At 40.4% G+C, this 12,807-nt stretch overlaps 1 pseudogene; it reads right to left on the bottom strand.

Moving 5' to 3' along the window:
* Window positions 1-374: 374 nt before the first annotated feature.
* Window positions 375-494, bottom strand: LOC138421396 (small nucleolar RNA SNORA40; annotated as a pseudogene).
* Window positions 495-12,807: the final 12,313 nt, after the last annotated feature.

Here is a 12,807-nt window from a genome sequence, read left to right as displayed (position 1 = left end):
AAACCAGTCAATCCTAAAGGAAATCAGTCCTAAATAGTCATTGGAAGAACTGATGCTGAAGTTGAAGTTCTAATACTTTGACACCTGATGTGAAGAGCCTACTCACTGGGGAAGACCCTGATGCTGGGAAAGATTGTGGGCAGGAGGAAAAGGGGATGACAGAGGATGAAATGGTTGGATGGCATCACTGACTCAATGGACATGAGTTTGAGCAAACTCTGGGAGATGGTGAAGGACAGAGAAGCCTGGCATACTGCAGTCCATTCAGTCAAAAAGAGACACACACCACTTAGCGACTGAACAACAGCTATAGTCCTGGAAGCAATCTTTAAGTTCATCAGTACACCCCTATCATTTGAATCTGTTTTAGGTATCATGTTCCTTCTTACCTGTCTCAAAACTCATCCTAAACAATGAGTTGTAAAAGAGGGTTTATTTTTGCATCTGTGTATAAGTCTTTGCCCCCAAGCTTAACAAAAACAAACACAAGTGCTATTACTAGGTATTTTAACAGAGAGAATTTATTATAGAGAATTGCTAACTAGAAAACTGAAGAGGCAGAGGGATATCATGGAAGTAGCAATTGCAAGAAGAGCTACTACCACTAGGACTGGGAAAGCAAAAGAAAGAATCTGAAAGTATTAAGATATGGAGCTTGGAGGAGAACCTCAGACCTCTGGGGAAGGGGACTTTGGCCATCTGGTGCTCATACTTCTTCCCAGGTGGTGAAGTGGTAAAGAATCCACATGCCAATGCAGGAGACACAAGAGACGTGGGTTTGATCCCTGGGTTGGGAAAATCCCTTGGAGTAGGAAATGGCAACCTGCTTCAGAGTCAGACATGACTGAGCAATTGAGCAATCATACTTCTGCAGTGGAGTGGAGGAAATAATCAGACTGGTTTTATGAACTTGGAAAAACTGAAAACTGTACCCAACTACTTGTAGAAAAAACTTCTGGGGTGAAAAAGAAGCAAAGGGTGTTACTGACAGTACTAGGACGTCTGCAGGAAGATGATGGGAAGCAGACAGAACAGAGCAACTCCCGTCCTTACCCTTGAGCCTTTCAGTCTCATATCACCTGCTATTGGCAGGACCTCCCCCAGCTGGCCAAGGAGAAGTATGGTCTACAGAGTTCCAGCAGCAGCTTCAGAAGCCTGAATATAGAGGCTGGGCTTGAAGCTGAGAAACGGTAACTTAGTAACTGGAACAAAACTTTAATTCCAATGGACAGTGATCTTGAGTATTCTGAATTAATTTTTCCTATTAATAGAACCCAGTAGGCATTATACTTAAACTGCAGATGCCATTCTCTATCCCACCTGCCCTATTCAGGGAAATTTTCTTGTATTGTATGTTTGAAAATATTTTCTATTTAATTTACTGGATTTTCTACCTCAGGCTTGTCAACTTTTTTTTAGTTGGATTAGCTTGGTCTTCCACAGACATTAGCTTTTTCTCTAATTTCTTTAATATTTTGTATTTTACTCCCCATTCTCTGTGCTTTTCTCAAGCTTTTCCTCTGTTAGTAGTTTAGTTTTTAATGACCTCTAATTTTTTTACTTTCTATCTCTATTGGATCTATTATCTCCATAATGGTATCATGTGCTCTTCAATTTGTTTCCTTAATCTTTCTCTTCCTGTAAGCTTCTTTTATTTTAATGCATGTTTTAAGCAAGTGGTTCTAGGGAATGAAGTTATTTTGAAGAATTTTCTTGTATTCTCTGAGTAATACTTTGTTCTAGGCAGAGGTCTTTGCCTCTCTTTTGCATATGGTTTTATTTAGATACTCATGCTACACTTTGGTTGCTATGCCATTTAGTTATGTGGTTGCTATGCCATTTATATTCTATTTGACATATTGACTGGCCATATTCTTCTGCATTTTGATTCTGTTTTCAAAAAGGGAAATTACTATTTTCACCCCAAACTACATGTTCACTAATTAGTTTTTCTTCTCCTCTCAATTCCCTCCTCTTCCTTCTCTTTCCCCACCTCCTAGTTTTACCTTTTTGCCCTACTTTGTTCTCAGTCTTCTTTTCCTTTTTCATCACATCGTCTTTTCTTCTTTATTATTCTAAGTAAACTTTATGCCAATTTTTTCTTTACAAACTACAGACCTGAGTTTCCTCTGTTAGAATTTTATATAAGGACAAGCTAAGGATTCTTTGTAAAATCAGCATGTACAGGTTTTTTAAAAAGGGGGTATTGATGGAATTAAGATGATATTTTAGTTGTCTCCAGGAATGCTGAAATCCTATGGAAAATCTCTGGGGGAGATTATCTATCTATCTATCCATCTAGATACAGACATACAAAAACAAGAGACAAACCAATGTTAAAAATGAAGTAACATTATATCAGAGATCTTGTGCCTCAAGTTCACACAGACATGTTTTGCAAACTTGGCTGAAGCAGACACCAAGGCTGAAGACCCTTGGGGCATTTTTTTCTCCTTCTTCAGTTCAGTTCAGCCGCTTAGTCGTGTCCGACTCTTTGCGACCCCATGAACCATAGCATGCCAGGCCTACCTGTCCATCACCAACTCCTGGAGTTCGCTCAGACTCATGTCCATCGAGTCGGCGATGCCATCCAGCCATCTCATCCTCTGTCGTCCCCTTCTCCTCCTGCCCCCAATCTCTCCCAGCATCAGAGTCTTTTCCAATGAGTCAACTCTTCCCATGAGGTGGCCAAAGTACTGGAGTTTCAGCTTCAGCATCAGTCCTTCCAATGAACACCCAGGGCTGACCTCTTTTAGGATGGACTGGTTGGATCTCCTTGCAGTCCAAGGGACTCTCAAGAGTCTTCTCCAACACCACAGTTCAAAAGCATCAACTCTTCAGTGCTCAGCCTTCTTCACAATCCAACTCTCACATCCATGCATGACTACTGGAAAAACCATAGCCTTGACTAGATGGACCTTTGTTGGCAAAGTAATGTCTCTGCTTTTTAATATGCTATCTAGGTTGGTCATAACTTTCTTTCCAAGGAATAAGTGTCTTTTAATTTTCAAGGCTGCAATCACCATCTACAGTGATTTTGGAGCCCCCCCAAATAAAGTCTGACACTGTTTCCATGTTTCCCCATCTATTTCCCATGAAATGATTGGACTGGAGGCCACAATCTTCGTTTTCTGAATGTTGAGCTTTAAGCCAACTTTCTCACTCTCCTCTTTCACTTTCATCAAGAGGCTCTTTAGTTCCTCTTCACTTTCTGCCATAAGGGTGGTGTCATCTGCATATCTGAGGTTATTGATATTTCTCTCAGCAATCTTGATTCCAACTTGTGCTTCTTCCAGCCCAGCGTTTCTCATGATGTACTCTGCATAGAAGTTAAATAAATAGGGTGACAATGTACAGCCTTGACGTACTCCTTTTCCTATTTGGAATCAGTCTGTTGTTCCATGTCCAGTTCTAACTGTTGCTTCCTGACCTGCATGTAGGTTTCTCAAGAGGCAGGTCAGGTGGTCTGGTATTCCCATCTCTTTCATAATTTTCCACAGTTTATTGTGATCCACACAGTCAAAGGCTTTGGCATAGTCAATAAAGCAGAAATAAATGTTTTCTGGAACTCTCTTGCTTTTTCCATGATCCAGCAGATGTTAGCAATTTTCCTCTGCCTTTTCTAAAACCAGCTTGAACATCTGGAAGTTCATGGTTCACGTATTGCTGAGGCCTGGCTTGGAGAATTTTGAGCATGACTTTACTAGCGTGTGAGATGAGTGCAATTGTGTGGTAGTTTGACCATTCTTTGGCATTGCCTTTCTTTGGGATTGGAATGAAAACTGACCTTTTCCAGTCCTGTGGCCACTGCTGAGTTTTCCAAAATTGCTGGCATATTGAGTGCAGCACGTTCACAGCATCATCTTTCAGGGTTTGAAATAGCTTAACTGGAATTCCATCACCTCCACTAGCTTTGTTTGTAGTGATGATTCCTAAGGTCCGCTTGACTTCACATTCCAGGATGTCTGGCTCTAGGTGAGTGATCACACCATCATGATTATCTGGATCATGAATCTCTTTTTTGTACAGTTCTTCTGTGTATTCTTGCCACCTCTTCTTAATATCTTTTGCTTCTATTGAAGTGAAGTGAAATCGCTCAGCCGTGTCAGACTCTTTGCGACCCCATGGACTGTAGCCTACCAGGCTCCTCCCTCCATGGGATTCCCCAAGCAAGAGTACTGGAGTGGGTTGCCATTGCCTTCTCCAGGGGATCTTCCTGACCCAGGGATTGAACCTGGGTCTCCCGCATTCCAGGAGGATGCTTTAACCTCTAAGCCACCAGGGAAAATCTGCTTCTGTTAGGTCCATACAATTTCTGTCCTTTATCGAGCCCATCTTTGCATGAAATGTTCCCTTGGTGTCTCTAATTTTCTTGAAGAGATCTCTAGTCTTTCCCATTCTGTTGTTTCCCTCTATTTCTTTGCATTGATCCCTGAGGAAGGCTTTCTTATCTCTCCTTACTATTCTTTGGAACTCTGCATTCAGATGCTTTTATCTTTCTTAGTCCCAATCCAAATGCTGAAACTTACCAGCTCTGGCATGCAAGGGCAGGAAACTGTCATAATGAGAGTACGTGGGCATGAATGAGAAAAGCATGATGGCTAGACTGGATGCCTACCCCTCCAGATGTCTAGAGGAAGGAAGTGGAATGTGTCACAACTATGACTCACTAGTTGGCTAGCGAACTTGGGCCAATCAGCATTGCTCAGGGATGCTACTAGCAGGAAGGGAAAGGGGAGGGAAAGGGGAGGGAAGGGTTGTCCTGAATGTATCCCTTCACCTAGAGCCTGATGGTCCTTTGTGGGACCAGGACTCATAAAGGATCACAATTGTACTGACTCTTATTTTAGCCTTTGACTACATGGCTACTGACTTCTAATTAGATTTGCATCTTAACAGTAACAGTGGAGGTTAAGAGATACGCCTCGCCCCCTATCAAATAACAACTAGGAGGAGTACAAAGTAGGACTCCCATTTTGAATAATCTCATTTTAAACAAATATCCTCGTGATCTGAAACCGCTTTAGGACATGGATGCATACCTCCCTGCTGTAGATAATAGAGGTATGAGTACTCTTGCAAGCTGATGCTAATGGATGTATTGAGTTAGGGTTAGTTTAAATATCAGTTAATTCTGTTTAACTACTGATAAAAAGAAACTTAATATAAACTATTTCAAGGGTGATATAGTTTTGGAGATGTCATCTCCATTTATTCAGTTTTGAACTAATAACTTAAACTTGGAAGAAGATATTTTCTGTATAGTTCTTCTGTGTATTCGTGCCACCTCTTCTTAATATCTTCTGCTTCTGTTAGGTCCATACCGTTTCTGTCCTTTATTGTGCTCATCTTTGCATGAAATGTTCCCGTGGTATCTCTAATTTTCTGAAAGATATCTCTAGTCTTTCCCATTCTATTGTTCTCCTCTATTCCTTTGCATGGATCGCTGAAGAAGGCTTTATCTCTTCTTGCTATTCTTTGGAACTCCACATTCAAATGGGTATATCTTTCCTTTTCTCCTTTGCCTTTAGCTTCTCTTCTTTTCTCAGCTATTTGTAAGGCCTCCTCAGACAACCATTTTGCCTTTTTGCATTTCTTTTTCTTGGGGATGGTCTTCATCACTTCCTCCTGTACAATGTCACAAACCTGCATTCATAGTTCTTCAGGCACTCTGTCTATCAGATCTAATCCCTTGAATCTATTTGTCACTTCCACTGTATAATCATCCAGAAAAACATCTATTTCTGCTTTATTTGGCTATGCCAAAGCCCTTGACAGTGTGGATCACCACAGATTGTGGAAAATTCCTAAAGGGATGGGAATACCAGACCACCTGCCCTGCCTCTTGAGAAACCTGTATGCAGGTCAGGAAGCAACAGTTAGAACTGGACATGGAACAGCAGACTGGTTCCAAGTAGGGCAAGGAGTACATCAAGGCTGTATATTGTCACCCTGCTTATTTAAGTTCTATGCAGAGTACATCATGAGAAACGCTGGGCTGGAAGAAGCACAAGTTGGAATCAAGATTGCTGAGAGAAATATCAATAACCTCAGATATGCAGATGACACCACCTTTATGGCAAAAAGCAGAGCAGAACTAAAGAGCCTCTTGATGAAAGTGAAAGAGGAGAGTGAAAAAGTTGGCTTAAAGCTCAACATTCAGAAAACTAAGGTCATGGCATCCAGTCCCATCACTTCATGGCAAATAGATGGGGAAATAGTGAAAACAGTGACAGACTTTATTTTGGGGGGCTTCAAAATTACTGCAGATGGTGATTGCAGCCACGAAATTAAAAGACGCTTACTCCTTGGAAGAAAAATTATGACCAACCTAGACAGCCTATTAAAAAGCAGAGACATTACTTTGCCAACAAAGGTCTGTCTAGTCAAAGCTATGGTTTTTCCAGTAGTATGTATGGTTGTGAGAGTTGGACTATAAAGAAAGCTGAATACCGAAGAATACCACGCTTTTAAACTGTGGTGTTGGAGAAGACTCTTGAGAGTCCCTTGGACTGCAAGGAGATCCAACCAGTCCATCCTAAAGGAAATCAGTCCTGAATATTCATTAGAAAGACTGATGCTAAAGCTGAAACTCCAATACTTTGGCTACCTGATGAGAAGAACTGACTCTTTTGAAAAGACCCTGATTCTGGGAAAGATTGAAGGCAGGAGGAGAAGGGGATGACAGAGGATGAGATAGGATGGCAGCACCAACTCAATGGACATGAGTTTGAGTAAACTCTGGGAGATGGTGATGGACAGGGAGGCCTAGCATGCTGCAGTCCATGGGGTTGAAAAGAGTTGGACACTACTGAGCGACTGAACTGAACTGAACTGTATAGTCATAAGGGATTTGATTTAGGCCATACCTGAATGGTCTAGTGGTTTTCCCTGCTTTCTTCAATTTAACTCTGAATTTGGCAATAAGGAGTTCATGGTCTGAGCCACAGTCAGCTCCTGGTCTTCTTTTTGCTGACTGTATAGAGGTTCTCCATCTTTGGCTACAAAGAATATAATCAATCTGATTTTGGTATTGACCATTTGGTGATGTCCATGTGTAGAGTCTTCTCCTGTGTTGTTGGAAGAGGGTGTTTGCTATGACCAGTGCATTCTCTTGGAAAAACTGTGTTAGCCTTTGCCCTGCTTCATTCTGTACTCCAAGGCCAAATTTGCCTGTTACTCCAGGTATCTCTTGATTTCCTACTTTTGCATTCCAGTCCCCTATAATGAAAAGGACATCTTTTTGGGGTGTTAGTTCTAGAAGGTCTTGTAGGTCTTCATAGAACCGTTCAACTTCAGCTTCTTCAACATTACTGCTAGGGGCACAGGCTTGGATTACTGTGATATTGAATGGTTTGTCTTGGAAATGAACAGAGATCATTCTGTGATTTTTGAGATTGCATCCAAGTACTGCATTTTGGACTCTTTTGTTGGCTATGATGGCTACTCCATTTCTTCTAAGGGATTTTTGCCCACAGTAGTAGATACGGTCATTGAGTTAAATTCACCCATTCCAGTCCATTTTAGTTCGCTGATTCCTAAAATGTCGATGTTCACTCTTGCCATCTCCTGTTTGACCACTTTGAATTTGCCTTGATTCATGGACTTATCATTCCAGGTTCCTATGCAATATTGCTCTTTACAGCATTGGACTTTATTTCCATCACCAGTCACATACACAACTGGGTGTTGTTTTTGCTTTAGCTCTGTTTCTTCATTCTTTCTGAAGTTATTTTTCCACTGATCTCCAGTAGCATATTGGGCACCTACTGGCCTGGGAAGGTCATCTTTCAGTGTCCTATCTTTTTACTTTTTCATACTGTTTCTCAAGGCAAGAATACTGAAGTGGTTTGCCATTCCCTTCTCCAGTGGACCATGTTTTGTCTGAACTCTCCACCATGATCCATCCGTCTTGGGTGGCCCTACACAGCATGGCTCATAGTTTCCTTGAGTTAGACAAAGCTGTGGTCCATGGGATCAGATTGGTTAGTTTCCAGTGATTGTGGTTTTCATTCTGTCTGCCCTCTGATGGAGAAGGATAAGAAGATTCTGGAAGCTTCCTGATGGGAGAGACTGACAGAGGGGGAAACTGGGTCTTGTTCTGAAGGGTGGGGCCATGCTCAGTATATCTTTAATGCAATTTTCTGTTGCTGGCCTGTGTTCCCTCCTTGTTGTTTGACCTGAGGCTGAGCTATGGTGGAGGTGACGAAGATAATGGTGACCTCCTTCAAAAGGTCCCATGCACCCACTTCTACACTAACCCTGCATCAGGCCACCACTGACCCATGCCTCCACTGGAGACTCCTGGACACTCACAGGCAAGTCTGGGTCAGTCTCCTGTGGGGTTAGTGCTCCTTCCTCTTGGGTCCTGGTGTGCATAAGCTTTTGTTTGTGCCCTCCAAGGGTCTGTTTCCTCAGTCCTGTGTAAGTTCTGGTGGCTCCATGGTGGGGTTAATGACGACCTCCTCCAGAGGTCTTATGCCATCCCAGGCCTATTGCACCCAGAGCCCCTGCCCCTGCAGCAGTCCACTGCTGACCTGTACCTCTGCAGGAGACCCTTAGACACAGCACAGTTTAGGCTTTAGCATAGTTTAGGCTTTCCTTACTATGATGAAAAAGAAAATTGATTATGATATCAACCATGGGTACCATAACTCCTTTTAGGGAAGAAAGTGTATCATTTGAATAAATAATTTGAAGGGCTTTTCAAGCTTGGAAAATTTTTGGTCATATCTCTTCAAATATTTTTTCAGTTCCCCTTTTTGCCTTTGAGGACTCTAATTACACATGCCGGAGGTTGCTCAAAGTTGTCCTACATCTCGCTGGTGCTGTTTTCGTTTGCTTTATTCTTTTTATACCCTGTGCTTCATTTTGCTTAGTTTCTGTTGCTATGTCTTCAAGTGCATTATTTTCTTCCTTTCTAATAACTGATCTGCTGTTAATCACATTTCATATTTACATACCAAATATCTTTGGTATTTTTATATCTTGAATGACTCTGCCTATATTTTGAACAAGTGAAATATAGTTATAATGTCTTTGTTTGCCAATTCTAACATTCTTGTCAGTTCTGGGTGGGTTTCAATTGATTACTTACCTTCTTCATTATGAGTCAGGTTTCTCTGCTCCTCTGTACGTCTGGTAAGGTTTGACTGGGTTCCAGACATTGTAAATTTTACCCTGCAGAATGCAGATAGTTTTGTTTTTCTATAAATATTCTGGGAAGCAGTTAAGTTTCTTGGAAGAAGTTTGGTCCCTTCTGGCCTTGATGTGGTGACATGTTAGGTGAGTCCAGAACAGTGCTCAGTATGGGGCTAATTATTTCCCATTACTGAGGTAGGACCTTCCTGAGTTCTCTAGTCAATGCCCTGTGAATTATGAGTTTTGCCAGTCTAGGTTATGGGAACAGACACAGCTGTTAATATCAGCCCCATTTGAATGCTGAATACTGTTCCTGCTATTCTTTTTAGATGACTCTCTCTCCAGCTTCAGGTAGCTTGTTCACACACATGATTGACCCATGCCTTAGTGAATACTTTAGGGGGATCCTGTGTGAATCCCTGGGATTCTCTCTTTGTGTAGCGCTTACCTTCATCCTGTGAACTCTGGTGTCTTGATCTTTCTAGATTGTCTCTTCCATCCACAATTATTGATATGTTGTGTTTTCACTCCTATTTAGTTCTAAGTATTTTCGGTTTTCTCTTTTGATATCTTCTTTTACCCATGAGATATGTAGATGTGTGTTGTTTAATTTCCAAATATTGAGGAATTTTCTAGGTTTTATTTTAGACTTTCATTTCCATACAATTCTATGGTCAGTGAATACACTCCATATGATTTTAATCTTTTAGAATTTATTTAAACTGTTTTATAGTTTAGTACGTGATCTATTTTGATGAATGTTTCATGTATACTTGAAAAAATGTATTCTAACAGATTTTGGATGTCGTGTTCTATAAATGTCTACTGGATCAAGTTGGCTGATAGTGTTGTTTGTGTCTTCAATATGCTTACTGATTTCATGTTCCATTAATTACTGAGAGAGAAGAGTTAGGTTCTTTAATGACAATTAAGGATTTGTCTAGGTTTTCCTTTAGTTGTCCATTTTTTCCCTCTTGTGTTTTAACACTGTATAATAAAGATGCATGCACATTTAGGGATCCATTTTGATGAATTAGTCTTTGTATCATTATGAAGTGTCTTCTTTTATCCTTCTTCAGCTTTCTTTTGATTATTTTTTGCATGATATATCTTTATCATTTACTTTGAACTTATATGTGACTGTGATCAGGTAAAGATCCATATTATAAGCCTTCAGTTCAGTTCAGTTCAGTTGCTCAGTGGTGTCCGACTCTTTGTGACCCCATGAATTGCAGCATGCCAGACCTCCCTGTCCATCACCATCTCCTGGAGTTCACTTAGACTCATGTCCGTCAAGCCGGTGATGCCATCCAGCCATCTCATCCTCGGTCGTCCCCTTCTTCTCCTGCCCCCAATCCCTCCCAGCATCAGGGTCTTTTCCAATGAGTCAACTCTTCGCATGAGGTGGCCAAAGTACTAGAGTTTCAGCTTTAGCATCAGTCCTTCCAATGAACATCAAGGACTGATCTCCTTTAGGATGGACTGGTTGGATCCAAGCAACTCTCAAGAGTCTTCTCCAACACCACCATTCAAAAGCATCAATTCTTTGGTGCTCAGCTTTCTTCACAGTCCAACTCTCACATCCATACATGACTACTGGAAAAACCATAGCCTTGACTAGATGGACCTTTGTTGGCAAAGTAATATCTCTGCTTCTTAATATGCTGTCTACGTTGGTCATAACTTTCCTTCCAAAGAGTAAGTGTCTTTTAATTTCATGGTATTCAAACCCACGCCTACAGGGGAAAATGCGACCTGAACACAGCGCCTTAGGCTACTCGGCCATCCTGACTTCCTATTATAAGCCTTAGGACAACCAATAAAAAATAAATGTAAGTGATATAGCAAATAAATGACTTGATGGAAAATTGACAAATAATTAAAGATTATAAAAATAAGTCAAAATTTTGGAGATGAAAAGTACAATAACTGAAATTAGGAACACAAAGGATGGTTTAATATCAAGTTAGATGCAGCTTAAGAGAGAATTAGTCAAGTACAAAATAGGTGAGAAAAAATATCCAAGACTGAAGCACAGAATGAAAAAAGTATGAAAAATGCAAAAACAACTTTATCATTAACATTAAACTCTTAAACCAAATTTTCAATGACATTCAGAATGATCTCAGGCATTTTACCTTATACAAAATGAACTTCTAAAAGCTTTACTTTGACTTCATAAATTAGATGGAAATATTGAGCCATTATTGAAATTAATTTAATTTTAATTAATTTAAATTAAATTAATTTCTTATAGAATATCAGCCATAATGCTATAACCAACATCTATCGAAATAAACAGTAAAAAGACAAAGACCTTATTCCATGTATTTAGAAACTAAAAAGGCACTGCCAAAGAATTCATGGATTAAAGAGAAAAATTCCAGTTGAAATGACAGAACATTTGGCTCAGACACAGGTAAAAATGTTACATATCAAATCTAACAGAATGAAGCTAAAGTGTATTTAGAAATAAATTTAGAGCATTTAATGTTGTTGTTCAGTTGCTCAGTCGTGTCCGGCTCTTTGTGACCCCATGAACTGTAGCACACCAAGCTTCCCTGTCCTTCACAATCTCCCAGAGTTTCCTCAAACCCATGTTCATTGAATCAGTGATGCCATCCATCAGCTCATCCTCTGTCATCTCCTTCTCCTCATGTCTTCAGTCTTTCCGAGCATCTGGGTCTTCTCAATGAGTTGGCTCTTCACATCAGGTGGCCGAAGTTGGAGCTTCAGCGTCAGCACCAGTCTTTCCAGTGAATATTCAGGGGTCAATCTCCTTGCAGTCCAAGGGACTCTCAAGAGTCTTCTCCAGCAGCACAGTTCGAAAGCATCAATTCTTGGTGCTCTGTCTTCTTTATGGTCTTTATTACTCCCTTGGCAGGACCCAAGACTCTCTTTGGGTCCCCCCCTGTACTGTGAGTTGGAAACTCACCCCATGCAATAAGCTCAACAATCATGGATCGCACCTCATTTCATTTCCTTCTTTCAGACAGCTCTATTGTGCACTACATCACCTTTCTCTGCTGTTTTATGTGTTTGGGTTTCCAGTTATTTAAGATGAGAGAGCAAATCTGGCCTCCTTTATTCCATGGTAGCTGAAAGTAGAAGTAATCTGTCATTTTTCTAAAGTTTGAAAAAATGCAAAACAACGCCACATATATATCCCCTATTTCTCTATATAAAAAAATATGTATTGATATAGACGTAGTTTGGGGAAAATGAACTAATAGTGTAAAAATCATGCATAGGGAAGCTGAACACCAAATTTGGGAGAAAAGTTGCTTAGAGGGAGAGAGAGCAGAAAACTACCCTGAAATTGAGATAATGAGCAAGAATGGTAAAATTTTAGAATTCTTTGAAGATTGGTAGTAGGCACAGGGATATTCACCATATTTTTCTATATACTTCTTATGTGCATGAAATATTTTATAATAAAAATTTAATGGCATGCAAAAGGGAGAATAAGTAAAGAGTATTAGTTAAAGGAGTATTCTAGAAAGATAAAGAGGTAAAATAGGATAGTAATTAAATGTGTTCTGTAAGCCACATCTAAGCCAGATGGCACCGTTGGGGGTGGGGACCAAGTGGTAGCAAACAGAAATAATACATCTTCTTCTCTCACCAGCCAGGTCTCAGCAGGCTGTGATTTACGTATTGGTGCTT

This window comes from Ovis canadensis, chromosome 15, assembly GCF_042477335.2.
Source record: "Ovis canadensis isolate MfBH-ARS-UI-01 breed Bighorn chromosome 15, ARS-UI_OviCan_v2, whole genome shotgun sequence".
Lineage (NCBI taxonomy): Eukaryota > Metazoa > Chordata > Mammalia > Artiodactyla > Bovidae > Ovis > Ovis canadensis.
The sequence above is the reverse complement of the archived record's forward strand: the minus strand, read 5'-3'. Positions and strand labels throughout refer to the sequence as shown.